General features: G+C 40.7%; 1 pseudogene; it reads left to right on the forward strand.

The window, feature by feature from the left end:
• Window positions 1–805: 805 nt before the first annotated feature.
• Window positions 806–11760, forward strand: LOC129509397 (60S ribosomal protein L5-like; annotated as a pseudogene).
• Window positions 11761–12141: the final 381 nt, after the last annotated feature.

A 12141-nucleotide genomic window follows, 5' to 3' on the forward strand; every position in this document is an offset into this window, starting at 1 on the left:
CATCCACCATCTTATGTATTTATCCCTCCTCTCTCTCTCTGTTGAGAACATTCAAGTTCTACTCTCTTAGCAAATTTCAATTATATAACACAGTGTTATCAACTCTAGTAACCATGTTAAATGCTCAGTCTTCAGATCTTATTCATCTTATAGTTCAAATTTATACCCTTTTACTAGCTCTCCCTATTTCCTCCACTTCCCAGCCCCTGGCAACTACTTTTCTACTTTCTGTTTCTAGGAGTTCAATCCCTTGCCTTTTATAGTCTAGTAGGAGAGACAGACTGATCAACCAAATGCATAAATTATGACATAAGTATGAAGGAAATTTAAGGAACAAATAAAATGCCCAATCTAGTGATTTATGGAGATTTTCCTAAGAAAGCAGCATTTGAGCTGAGGGAAAGTGGAGTTAACTCTGCAAGGGAAGCGGGATAATGAAGGCAGGATTTCCAGGAAGACATAAAGGAACAGAGATGGGAATGAGCATTGTAAGAGCTGACTTAAGGTCAGGGCACCAGATGCAGAGAAGTCAAATAGTCCAGTGGGGCTGGAAAGGCAGGAGGTGGGGGGATCTAGATCTAGTAGGGCTATGGGGGCCTTGTGAGGAGGAGTTTGGGTTCCACCCTGATACCAACAGGAAGCCATTGGTGGATGTAGTTCTTAGGGCCTTGGGAGGAAACTGCTGGCTTCCTTGAATCATACTTCGGTGAAATGTTGGGATAATTTACAGAGCAATCCTTTTCATGGGTATGGATGGAGTTAAAGGGACCAAGGAAAGATGTTAAAGCACCCAAGCAAAGCAACGATGAGAAGTGATTTTTTACCTCTAGTCCTGAAGAGGCAAAGCAACGAAGCAGTGAGAGCTGGAGCCAGGAAGGTAAGTTGCCCTGCAGAAACTGTGGTCATGGAATATCACAGATAATGACAGATCTGTAGCATTTCAGTGGAAATAAATATTTCAAACTGTCTTGCCTGTGCTCTCCAGTCTCCTGCTGAATCCTTCATTGGCTGAACCTAAACAAAAGCCAGAAAGTCAAAGGAATCCATTGAGATCAGCATCCTCCCCCATGCCCCAAACGGGTACAAAGAAAGGAAGTACATATATGTTAACACCTTTTTACAAATGAGCCAAATGAGACTCAGACAGGTTAGACAAATTGCTCAAGATCCACAGATGGTAAGTGGAAAACCCCACTCAAACCCAGGTCTCCCTGCCTCTAAATATCTATGGTCTTAACCCCACTACTCCATATTGGTTCTCCCCCACTTGGCGCAGCACTATGCTGGGCCCTCTAGTTTGGGGCATTGAGGTTGGGAGGGAGAATTTGAGATGCCAAAGAGTAGGAAGTAGTAAACAATCAAAGATAGCAACAATCAATCCCTTTCTTCCCTGTGTATGCATGTTACTCTTTGCATCAAAGGAAGTTGTCTAATTTCTCTCTTCTTGAATCTGAGCTGGCCTCAGTGACTTTATTCTAACCATCCAAAATCTGAGATTTCTGAAGCTAGGTCATGAAAAGATTTGCAGTTTTGTCTTCCACACACTCCCTCTTAGAAGACAGTTGCCATGCTGTACGAAGCCTGAGCCACGTGGAGAGGCCACACATAGACATTCCAGGTACACCTTAGCTGAGTTCTAAGCCAAGAGCCAACAATAAATGCAACCCATATTAGTGAGCTGTCTTGGACATCCAGGCCCGTCAAGCCTTCAGATGACTGTAGCCTCAACCACCATCTGACTATCCATCACATGTGAGATGTCCAAGCAAAACTACGTGGATCAACCCAGCCAACCCAAGAGCTATGAGAGATACTAATAAATTGCCTTAAGCTGCTAATTTAGGGATGGTTTGTTATACATTTGTGGATAGTCAGAACATAGGATAAGGTTTTTGACCTCATGGAAACATTAGATAAATGGAACATAAGCATATCACATGTGTGGTATTCCTTTTCCCACATAACCATTAATAAGGAGCCCCTTTCCTGGAAGTTCTCCCTCCTCTGCACAAATCTGGACCCCACTAATTCTTGAACACAGTCTCCTTGTTAGCCTGAAAGGACTTCCCTTCCTGTGAATGCCTCAGGGTACACATGAGAGGCCCAGCCAGGGAAGATGGAGAGTACCTTAAATCAAAGCTCTCTGCCTTTCCCTCCCTCCCAGCTTCTGACCACCCATGCTTTCCACCAGTATGGAGTGAAGGTGTGGAATAGAGTCCAGATCCTGAAGGACTTAGACAAGAAGAAGGCAAACCAAGGTTGAAAAATTAAAGATGTGGGCTTTGTAGGAAAGCTTTTATCCTAGAAAGGAAATAAAATACCCATAAGTTATCCTAGCCTTGGCCTTAGAGCTAAGCTTGGGTCTAGCAGAGTTTTTCAAATTCAGTGTTACTGATATTTTGGACCAGATAATTTTTTGCTGTACATTATAGAATATTTAGCTGCATCTTTGGCTTGTACCCACTAGATGCTAATAGCACTTATCCACCAGTTGTGACAACGCAAAAAAAACCTCTTCAGACTTTGCCTAATGTTCTTGATGGTGGGATGAGTGGCAAAACTGAAAACCACTACTCCCTCCCTTCTTTCTCTGAAGACTTTCCTTCTCAGATGGTGAGAAAAACTTGTGACTTCCTGCCACAACTGTCTGTTGCTTTCCATGTGTATGACCAGCACCACTCCCTTCATCTATCTCTACAAGGCTCTCCTTTCCCCAGACTTCCTCTGGCCAGATGGCACTCAGCCTCTCCAGGAGGTGTTTCATAGAGAAGACATGGTATTTCAGGCTGAGTTTATTCTATACCTCAGGCTAAAGATGATACAGACCAGATTAATGGGTGAGCCAGTAGGCAGTTGTCCAGAGAACCAGTCAATAGGGGCTACCAAAATATTACTGGCATAAAACTAGAGTAAAGATCCAGTTAATTAAGGTCTCTATACATCACTACTAATAAAACTGGTGAGACATAAACTGGTTTGACTGCAATTAACTACTCCCTATTGCTGTCAATCTCTCCCTGTTGATATTTTTTTGTGGTAGTATCTGCTGTGTATAAGACTTCACCACTAACTTTGAGACTGTACCTCTCAGAGTCTGTAACAACCATCCAGCCTGCTGAAATTCTGAAACTGAAAAATTCATGGTGCTGTATGTGCTCTTTCCTGGAGATGATTTGTTAGAATGTCTATACTTAAAGAGTTTAATATGCCTCTCAAGAAATTGTCTAGTTCAGAAAATCATGTGTAGTATGTACATGGAAAATATATCTTTATTTTGAACATAAAAAAGCATTTACTTTTAATATTTTTTATGTTCTGAGTAAATGTTGAACAGACATGTAAAGAACAGAGAAAACTGTGTAACAAGGTTCCAAGTTACTCCCCTGCCATGTCTAATGTCTCAGTCTGACTGGGATGCATATGTAGTGTTGCTGGGAGGTGAAAGGGCAGCAACTCATAAAATTTGCATTGGAAACCTTTTCTTTCTACTCCCATTTATTTCCATGTAAAATCAGATCAAAATGAATCTTCAAAATAATTTTAATGCATAAATCAAGTAAAAACAAGAAACAATCTGAAATATAAGTCAGGAAATGGGAAAGAGCAGATCATCTATTTGACCTTAGGGTTTTGAGGAAGACTGGGTGCTAACTGCATTTTTAAGAGTCTCAGATCTTTTTCAGCTCCATTAGGTAGATGCGACTCCTCTTGTTTGAATCAATACTTCCTTAATGGACTGGCCAATCACTCTCTCTTATACCCCAAGCAAGGAAATGCGCATCAGATGGGGTTGAAGAAATCTCCATGCTGCATGCTTCTGTGTGTAATCTCAAGGTCACAAATGTGTTACTTCTGGCTCTTCAAGAAGCAGAAGCCAAGATGGAATTAGACATGTAAAAGATCCACGGAAAATGTCTGTGAGAGAAACAGAGAAAGAATTGGAGAGGGTAAGAAGAGCTGTCTGACCATAGTACAGAGCTGACCCTGTGCAGGCCAGAGGGGAGGAAGGACATATAACTGGGTTGGCAGAGCCTCAGACTACAGCACAATGCTAGGAAATTTTTGACCAGGCTAAAGGAGAGTTCCAGAGCCAACGTATCTAGCACCTCACAGGTATGAGCCTGCCTTAGTACCCCTCTTGTGCTCAATTGCTGGCTGAGAGTACCCCAAGGGAAGAAAAGCCTCAGAGCAGATGGCAGGTGGATTTGGAGTACAGCCTCTGGGGTTGTTTATCAATCATAGTCCCCATGACACAGCAGGAATTCTGAGTAGTGCATGTTCAATGCTACCATAGCTATGGAGGCCTTAGTGCAACAGAAGGCCATGGATGAGTAAGACAGTAGAGGAAGGAAGAGGGATATCAGCTGTAAAGGGAGGCCAAGACTGATTTGACCCAGTTCTGCCCAGAGCCCAACTCAAACCTCAAATGAGGGCTGGGACTATTTAGAACCTTCTAACTTCTGAGTCCCAGGCCACACCAAAATCCACCAAATCAGCTAATGAGTATTAGCTTGGAAAGCAAGCACCATTGACCATATTTTACCTAAAAGAAACTGTAATTCACGTTTCAAACAACCAATTTTTAATTTGATTTTGTGGCTACAGACATACTGACACAGAGAACTGAGTATTTTCAATCTTACAATGATATAGCCGTTACCAGACAATATCCAAGAGTAGGATAAGGTATCTAACTTTACACAAATGTTATGTAGCTGAGAAAAAGTGATTAATTCTCTTAGAAGTATTGATTAAGTGCCTTATATGTTGTCAAGAGTTGTCCCAGATGCTAGAAAAATAGGTAGACATATTTGGAATTATTAAAAAATGAAGAACTAAGAAATGCAGGTAAAAGTCATAGGGAGATAGATTTAGATTTGAAATACCAAAAAAAATCTCAAAAATTTTCAATAATTCTGTTATACAACATCTTCCATTTTGCTTCCCAGCTCTTGCTCATATAGCTGTGGACCACATTGATCACACTGTATTCCAGTTAGTTATATATGGATTTCTTTCCCCCTGAGAGTTTCCAAGTCCCCAAGAACTGGGAACACATGTACTGATTCACTAATTAAATAAATGACTCATTCCTCAGAAATTTATTCAACAAAAGTTTTTTAAGTGCTTTGTGCCTTCTGTTGATATCTATGGAGGTCAAGGTAAATAAGACACAATATCTGTCCTCAGATATTGTAGGGAGAAAGACAGTGAGATATCAATATAGTCCTGAATGGTATATGCCATAGAGGAGGTATTTACTGAGAAAAGCAGGAGCATGAGGAGGAAAAAACCAAACTCTGCTGAGGGAGTGTCAGTGAAGGAATTCATCATAAAACTGATGACTCTTCAGCTGCATCATGAAGGAAAAGTAGAAGTTATCCAGGATTTTATCTCTAGTTTCTAGCACAAAACAAGTCCTCAATTCATCTCTGCAAAATTAATGAATGATGGATAAATAGAGTGTAATTGAGAGTATTTTTTCCTGATCAGCATCTATTGCCCTGCCTCCTGGTAGTAACAATTCAGTCCTGGCTCCAGAAGTAGGCCCATGACCCAGGTCTTGGTAATCAAATAATGAACAGCTCTGGCCAGTAACTGATTCAGGAGATAACATGATTGAACTTGGTACAGTGAGACTCATCTCAAGACCTGCTTGAACAATCAGAGGACAGAATCTCTCTTTTTGCTGACCTGGGGCTATGAGGATATCAGTCTAGGGCATCTGGGAGCATCTTGGTTGAGAGAAGTCTGCTGAAGGTGAGGTTCCACAGAAGAAGCAGGACTGGGCAGTCTGGGTGGCTCAGAGGTTTAGCACCACTTTTGGCCTAGGGCATGATCCTAGAGACCTGGGGATGGAGTTCCACGTCAGGCTCCCTGCATGGAGTCTTCTTCCTCTGCCTGTCTCTGCCCCTCTCTCTCTCTCTCATGAATAAATAAATAAAATCTTTTAAATATAAAAAAAAAAAAAAGAAGAAGAAGAAGCCGGACTGAGAGATGGAGAGAAAGAAATTGGGTCCTGGTAACATTGTTCTAGCTCCTGGACCCAGCATATATAAGAAGAGGGTCTACTCCTTAACTGTTCTTTGAGTGATCCTTAAATTACCTTTTTTGGGGGTAGGTGTGAGGTGGGATTTAAGCCAGTTTTAATAGGCTCTTCTATTACTTGTGACCAAACATGTGTTGACTAATAGAGATAAATAGCTATCTAGAGTATAAATTGCTTCACAAGGTATTGAATTGCCTATTTCCAGAATGGTTCATGTAAAATCAAGTCTATAAGAAAAGGAAGTGTTGCATTACTGGAGAACCTCCTTTCAGCCTTGCTGATTGAGGCTAGGTTTCTGTCTATTTACCTGAGTGCTTGCAAAAGAGAAAAAGAGAGAGAGAGAGTGAGAGAGAGAGGCAGGAGTGGAGGAAAGACTCTGCACTATATAACATCACCAGATTGCCCAGCATTATTTCAAAATTACTATTTACTTCTTATGAGTGACAAAATATACCCAAACCAGAGAGAACTGACACACTAACATTTTTGTTAAAAAGAATTAACAAGTGTGCAGATTGACTGAGAAAAAGAGATATGCCCACTAAGGCATAGTGGCTGAAAAAGATATTTTTCTTTCCTTCCTTCTGTTAAATGCACCATCTAAAGGAGGAATTACTATCAAATATAAACATCCTCACCACAGTGACAAGCTTGGCAGGGACCAGAACAGAAAGTGCCCACTGGCCCTGTTCCCAGGGGTTTGAGTCAAGAGGCCAGGAATCTGTGTAGCCCATCTGGGGCAGGAGAGCAGACATCTAATGGGGCAAAGCCTAGAACCGGAGAAGGTGTATTTTCTGAAACGGAAATACAAATAAATAGCTGACACCAGAAGACAGAGCATCTCCTGACTATTTAGAAACCACTGGACTCTAGTTCTATTTATAAAGATGACATGTTCCACAGAACTAGTTTTCCCTGTTACTAATCGAGGCCAAAGCATCAACATATTCCAGGCATATGTGGGAAGGGATGAAATGTGGGTTCAGGGCTCCGACCTCTTTAATGAATTCACTTTGCATCTGGGTCAGGACACATGCAGAGTGTATTGTACTTTTTACTCCGAGTAACTGGGGGAGACATAGATGTATAGTCTTCCTCTAGATTTCTAGCCCTTCTCACCTCCCTGTCAGTTTCATCTTTCTTCTTTCTTGCTTGTCTGCCACTCCTACCTCTTTCTCATTCCCTCCTAGCAGAAAAAAAACACTTCGGGCTGTTTAAGGGGGCATAGATTCTGCTCCAGACTTTGCTTATAACTGGCTATTCAACTTCAGGCATCCTATTTAATCTCTCTAGACTCTAGTTTTCTCATCTGTATATAGGCTTAGATAAGTGTTTACCCAATTCATGTTTCCCAAGATATGAAGAACTGGGCTGCATGCATGGATATTGAAGACTGAAACATATTTCAGTAAAGAATCATATTCAACTTTGTTTGGCCAAGCATGGCTCAAATTCATCTGAGAACAAAATCTCTTAAAAAAATAAAATGGGGGACACCTGGGTGGCACAGTTGGTTAAACGCCCAACTCTTGGTTTCAGCTCAGGCCATGATTTTAGCATTCTGGGACTGAGCCCCATGTTGGAGGCTCCATGCTCAGTGAGGAGTCTGCTTGAAATTCTCCCTCCCTCACCCGCTGCTCCTCCTCCTATGCATTCTCTCTCTCTCTCTCTCAAATAAATAAATAAATAAATAAATCTTAAAAAAAAATAACATATAGCTACACCTCACTATCCTATGGTATACAGGTTGAAAACTGCTGGTTTGGGCCAATACTTGGATTGGTTCTCTAAACTTCCTTTTTACCTTCCTTCTATTTACAGTGGTTAGAAACAAAAACTATATTTCTCAGACTTCCTGCAGCTAGGGTTTTGCATTTGGATTGCATTCTACCAGTAAAATGAACTCATGTGAAATGGGGAAGACATTTCCATTTGTTGCCCAATCCTGACAGGTACACTGACTTAGATGATCTCTAAAAGTCCAGTTCAACTCTATGGGATTTTTATGCTTTCTCTCTTGGCCATACCATTTCTTAGGCAAAAAGCTCATTTAGATTTTGTGAATTTAGTTCTTTTATTTTTTTTCTGAGTTGTAGTAAATCCCAAGAGATAGGCCCAGAACAAATCAGGGAAGAGTAAATGCTAGCTGGGGATCATCTTTCCCTGAAGTTTCCACCATCTTCTACAGTTCATTTCTGATTCAGTGGGACATAGTTCATCTTGGGGTCTTGCAGCAATTCCTAAAAGAGAGAGACTTGCTAAAATGTTGGGACTATAATACTATATGATGCCCCCTATGTGATGCCCATGATGGCAGATCTTTTGGCCAACTTTATGAGGCTGGATTGAGCTCCGTACACAGACTGTTTCCTCTTAGCATCCGCTGTGAATTTTATAGGGATGGTTGTATTTTTCATCATATTCTAGGAGCATCTTAAAGGCTGCTCCACTTAAGGAAGACAGCTCTAGGAGGGCAGAGACCTAGCTCTGGCTCCCGGATGACTTTGTAAGCAACCTTGATCAGGACAAATAACTACTATGTCCCTTAGATTCTCTGGGTCTAAAATCAATGAAGCAGCATTTTCCCTAGGTGCCAGTACTTTAGCAAATAGGAGACCCTGAATGTAGTGCAAGTAGTTTTAAAATTGAGATTTCCAAGTGGGTGTCAAATACTACCAAGTTCATGTCTGACCTTGATTCCATGAAGGCTAAACATTGGAAGTTGAACTCATCAAAACGTGGGATGAAGGGAATTTCTGGGTGGTTGGTTCTCTGACAAAATTATAAAGTGGTTAAAATTTGTCTTTTTCTCCTTCCAAATGATTAAAGTTCAGTTTTCCAACTTTTAGCATAGAAAGCTTTCCCTATGCTCCTCTGCTCCCTAGAACTGTGCAGCGTTTTAGCTCTATCCTTATCAGAGCAAGAAAAAATAGTAAGCTTTTTTACCCTGAGGCTGTGGTTTTAACCCTGGCATCTCATCAGTCCTGGATAGCTTCAGAGAGCATAAATGCCAGAGTCCCACAGCTAGAAACCCAATAGTTGGTCTTGGATGGGACCCAGGTACACTAACTATTCCAAAGCTCCAACAGGTTGAGAACCATCAGGGTATTGTTACTTGAATACACCTCTTCAAAGAAAATCATGGAAAAATTCCAGGGATCAACTAATCTTGTCCCACTCCTACTCAAAATTTTCATAAAGCAAATTATTGCCATTCACTTTTACTTGCAAGCTTCAACGTAACCAAACTGAAAGTATGGCTCTTGCCACAAATAAGAAGCTTATAAAATCTTGAAATAATGCCAGTGTTAGTTCAATATGAAGCATCTATCTAATAGCTGGTACGTTGTTCGGGAAATTCTGTGTCCATTCTGTCTACTGACTTGATTGTGCTTGATTATCTCACCCTCAAATATCCCAGAACCCAGTTTTCATCCTTTGCCTGGTGTCCTGTTTCTCACCTAACCCTCCAATATTAACCTGATGACAAACACATGGGCTTTGAGTTAGCTCTTGTTCAAGCCTTGATCCCACCACTCGGTAACTCAGGATTCCTTGGGAAAACTATTTGGAGCCTTGGTTTCTTCATCTGCAGAACAGGGATGTTACCTATTCCATCAATTCAGAGTTATACACCCAGTAAATATTCAACAACTGTGAGGTCTCTTTCCCCTCAAATCTCATTGTTTACCTTGTACTTATTTCTACCTAAGGTTTATATGATCCATAGCCCAAATGGTTCTTAAAGGCAAGTTTTGGAATATCAGTAGGAGGATGTTTTAGACACAGTAAGACTTTTGTATCGCCATTGAAATTACAGCCTACTGGTCCCCAGTAACTCTTATCTTAGCTCCTACCATAAAGGGTCTGACCAAGGCATTCAGGGCAGTGATGGAATGGAGGAAACTAATGGATGCAGTGGGAGGAGTGATTTGAAGAAACCCTTGGTAGTCACCAGTGGGAAGCTGAAAAATAAACCCAGAGAAGACCTGGAAAGGGTAGACCACTCGATATCCATCCAGGAAGCAGAAATCCTGGCTGGAGTCTGTTTCAAACCACAGAATCTGAATTTGAGGAAGAAAGCATTAAAAACAATAAATTACCCCAAATGGCAAATTTAAGATTTAACTGCCTCAAACTGTAACAACTTAGGCACTTGTGAAAGAGAAATATTCCAGATGGCAAAGTGGAAGGATGAATTATAGAGAAGGAAGTGGCTAATATCCTGTGCAAGACTTTGAAGCAATACAAAAGAGCTTTCCTTATAGGAACAAGCTGGGGGAGCCTAATGTTTCTGGAGATAGAAATGGGGTGCCATTCAATCAGGGTCAGCTGGCCCTATTGGCCAGTTCTGGGTGCTCAGGACTCAGATTTTGTTTCAAATTGCCTTCTGTCTTCTAAGAGATTCTGGAACAAATGGTCCTGGTGCCTTAGAAGGGGGATCTAGAGTGACTACTTAACATGTATAGGACACTGACTTAACATGGTCCATCTGGCCTCACTACTTAATTCAGGATCCCAAGGGCCTAGGTATGATTTCAAATTGTATCTGTGCCTTTTCATCTTCTACTTCCCTTTATACAAGGTCACTATAGCTCTGGAACCAAGGGGATTGAATCTGAACAAGTAGATTGGAGACAGGTGAAGGAATCTAACTACATCCTGGTCAAAGGGGCCTTAGTTCTGGCTTCTTAAAATGTAGTCTTCAGACTGCATGATCTAACTATATGATGCTTCGGCATCACTTCTAAGCTTCTAAGCTTATTAGAAATGTAGCACCCTGGTTGGTCTTAGCTAGCCTAACACACCAGTCTTTGCTCCTTAGGATGTGATTTGTTAAAGGTTGTCAAAAATAAGGCTTATTTCAAGAGATACCAAGTGAAATTTAGAAAAAGATGAGAGGGTAAAACTGATTGTTATAGTAAAAAATGTTTGATAATTCTGGATAAAAGTAAGTACAACACACCTAAATACAGGATGATAGTTCATATAACCAATGGAGGTATCATTTGTCAGATTGCTTATGCAATATTATATATGATACTTTGTGCAGCTTATGCTTATGAACTCCCAAAGTATGGTATGAAGGTTGGCATGACAAATCATAATGCAGCATATTATACCAGCCTGATGCTCGCCCACAGACTTTTCAACAGGTTTGGCATAGACAAGTTCTATGAAGGCCAATCGGAGGTGACCAGGGATGAATACAATATGGAAAGCACTGATGATCAACCTGGTGCCTTCACCTGCTATTTGGATGCAAGGCGTCTTAGAACTACTACTGGAAATAAAGTTCTTGGGGCCCTCAAGGGAGCTGTGGATGGAGGCTTGTCTACCCATTGCAGTACCATCTGATTCCTTAGTTATGATTGAGAAAGCAAGGAATTAAATGCATAAGTACATTGGAAGTACATTATGGATCAGAATGTTACAGATTATATGGATTACCTAATAGAAGTAGATGCTTATAAGAAACAATTATCTCAATACATAAACAACAGAGTAACTCCAGACATGATGGAGAACATGTTTAAGAAAGCTCACACTGTTATATGAGAGAATCCAGGCTATGAAAAGAAGCCTAAGAAAGAAGTAAAAAGTAAAGGTGGAACTGTCCCAGAATGTCTCTTACTCAGAAGAAAGACTGGATAGATCAGAAGAAAATAAGCTTCCTTAGAGCTCAAGAGTGGGCTGGTGAGAGCTTATAAACAAACCAGTTTTCTTCTTCTTTTTTTTTAAAACCACAATTTTCTATGAAGATTTTTCAGATAAAGGTTATAAACTTATTCATCAAGCAGCTAAAAAAAAAAAAAAAGGAAATGCAGCACCCCAAATCTACCAAATCAGAACTTGCATTTTAACATGATATGCAGGTGTTTCATATATATGTTAAGTTTTGAGAAACAATGTACTTGTAGATTTTATATGCAAAGGAGGAATACAGACCCACAAAGATCCCTGTATGCATCAGAAAGGACATTGCCCGTGTCTAATTGTATCAACAATACTGTACCTCGTAGAGTAGCACTGCCAAGGCCTTGATCTCAATACTCACAATAAATTTGGTCTGAAATTTAGTCCATTAGCAA

This window comes from Nyctereutes procyonoides, unplaced genomic scaffold (assembly GCF_905146905.1).
Source record: "Nyctereutes procyonoides isolate TBG_1078 unplaced genomic scaffold, NYPRO_anot_genome, whole genome shotgun sequence".
Classification (NCBI taxonomy): Eukaryota; Metazoa; Chordata; class Mammalia; order Carnivora; family Canidae; genus Nyctereutes; species Nyctereutes procyonoides.